Here is a 2,806-nt window from a genome sequence, read left to right as displayed (position 1 = left end):
AGTGGTTTTCTCCTGCCCATTTTCCCTTCAACCACTTCTCAGGCCACTCCCTTCCACTCCTTGTGTAGCCAGCACAAATACTTGGGCATCGATGTGCAGCCAGCAGTTCCCCCTGACTACAACCAGCAGGGGTTTGAAAGGCATTCAGACCCATTTTGATCAGAATGTTCTAAATTTTGACTAGCTTTTATTACAAGTTAGTACAATTTAACAATTAAAAAATTAACAAGCAAACAAGCAAAAACCCCTCAAATAGAGACTTAAGGAGACTCCAAGATGTCACTTTCATCTTCCCTACAAGGAGTCACTTTCATGTGCCCTCCTCAACACTTTTCTGATTCAGAACTACTTCTAAGTGTGGTGTCGCTAGGGCCAGGGAACAGCTTTGGCTACAATAAATACAGTTCCAATCTTTCTTAATCTTGCCTGCTTTTAGAAAGTTCTTATGTATTTATATCTCAGTTTGTCCCCCAGTTAGAAAAAGTGTATGAAGGAACGGGAATTATTTTAATGTTACTGAACTGAAAACACATGTGTGATAGTTGTAGATTATTTAGCACAATCAGAAGATTTACAAGTTTCTGTTGACCTCGGTAATGGAACATGACTACTTTTATATAATAAAGAACATCGATCATGAAAAAAACAAATACCTGGGCAGAGTGAAGCAAGGCAGCCACTCCCCTCCCAGGTCAGGCATGCCTGGCCAGCACAAGCACTGGGACAAAGCAGAACAAGTCCAGCTGCCTGGCCACTCCCGCCAGGCTACTACCCACTGCGTGGGGCTCATGGCCACAAACTGCTGAAGGGACCAGCCTTGCACTGCCCTGCTGAGCAGCCAAGCTCTCTGCAGATCTCTCCTACCAGTTTCCTTACATTAGCACCACAGACAGCTCACCCCCTCCAGATATGGTACAAAAGCAGCTGCAGTGACCCCTGTTGTGCCCTCCCTCCATTCTGGCACAGTCAAACATCATCATTGCAGCTGACTACCCCCCTACCCCACCCCACACACATGCACATCCCCACCTACATTGTCAGCATCATCAGAGCTGGTAAGATACTTGGGAATTTTTTAAACGGCAAATTAGGGGTTTGTTGTTTGTTTGTTTGTTTTTTAAAGGAGGAAAATCTCTCCCATGTTAATAATTGCAGACGGAAGTTTCTGTCCCACCTGGTCCTGCAGCTGTTTTAGTTCCAAATAAACACTCAGAGGCTTATATTATTTGCAAACTATTTGGCTTATGACTCAGGCTTTTTACTGGCTAGCTCTCTCTTAATTATTAACCCATACCTATTAATCTATGTATCTCCTCATGGTCTTGGCTTATCAGTGAAGCCCAGGTCTTTTTCTTCCTCAGCAGCTACATGGCGTCTCTCTGGTGACTCTCTCTCCCTCTTCCCAGCATTCTCCTGGTCTGGTAGCCCCACCTATACGTCCTGCCTGTCCATTGGCCGGAACAGTTTATTCATCAACCAATAAGAGAAACATATATGCACAGCACACAGAAGGACACCCCCCATCAAAGAAATGGAAATATCCTGTTTAGTGCTACTATGGGTGGCTTGCAAATGGGAAAAAAAATAAATGAGGGATAAACAACTTGACATAATGTTGGTCGTAGTTATTATCAGGTTAGTAATTCATATTTTATCCTTAAAAGAGGTTTGATAACTGTGCCAAATATGATAATTTGACTGATAAGATACACACCTTAGAACAAATTGCTACTGGTAAGATAAAAGCCTTAGAAAGACTCACTAAGGCCTCTCCTATAGCCCGCCTCTCTGAGCGCTACTCCAACTGCACCATGCTTGCACTACACTTGCTCCAAGTAGTCAGGCTAGTGCTGCTGTCCCCAGCTGCCACCATGATCATCGGGACCTCATCAGCCATGACAAACTGTTCTTTGACATCTACAAGATCTCGAAGATCACAGACAGGCTACGCCTGGATGAGTAGGCCAAGATGATCAATAGAACAGAGAGTAAAACAGGCCTACAAAAATTATGTCAAGCTGGGTGGTGGTAGCACAACCTTTAGTTCCAACACTTGGGAGGCAGAGGCAGGAGGAGCTCTGTGAGTTCAAGGCCAGCCTGTTCTACAGAGTGAGTTCCAGGACAGGCTCCAAAGCTACAGAGAACCCCTGTCTCGAAAAACCAAAAAAGTACATCAAAGATTACATGAAATCACTCAAAGGCAAACTTGAAGAACAGAAACCAGAAAGAGTAAAGCCTTTTATGACTGGAGCTGCAGAAGAAATTAAGCTAATTTCAGTAATTACCAGTTTTTTAATTGGTGAGAGCATAAATTTAGATGGCATGCTTGCTTTCCTGGACTACTGTGAAGATGACGTGACTCCATTCAGGGTTCTCTTTAAGGATGGCTTAGAGATGGAAAATGTTAGCAAATTGGACCATCACCTGTCACCACAACCGGCTGCTGTTCACCATCTGTACAACACTAGAACTTAGGACAAATGAGACCAATGTCATCTTGAATTTTTTATTTACTTTTTTAAACCATGATTTATTTGGAGTGGAGACATTTTTTCCCTTTTTTCCTTCTTTTAAAGAAAAAATAAAACATGCCATGTAGGTCTGAAAATAAAGTGCATTTAAACTAAAAATGGAAGACCTACTAATGAAAATAAGAAAAATATTCAGACACAGACAGAGGAATGTAAAGCAGAACTTAACACACCATTGCATTATGAAATTGAAGGGGAGTCACCCAAAGCTATTAGAAAGCCAATCTTAATTTATCCAGTTACCATAAAGGAATGACCAACAAAATGACAAGCAT

The 2,806-nt window shown here is 42.3% G+C and overlaps 1 pseudogene; it reads left to right on the top strand.

Moving 5' to 3' along the window:
• The first annotated feature begins 1,612 nt into the window (after positions 1 to 1,612).
• On the top strand, positions 1,613 to 2,475 carry LOC127227779 (translationally-controlled tumor protein-like; annotated as a pseudogene).
• Positions 2,476 to 2,806: the final 331 nt, after the last annotated feature.

Source organism: Phodopus roborovskii, unplaced genomic scaffold (assembly GCF_943737965.1).
Source record: "Phodopus roborovskii unplaced genomic scaffold, PHOROB, whole genome shotgun sequence".
NCBI classification, from domain to species: Eukaryota; Metazoa; Chordata; class Mammalia; order Rodentia; family Cricetidae; genus Phodopus; species Phodopus roborovskii.
This window is presented reverse-complemented; position numbering and strand designations above follow the sequence as displayed.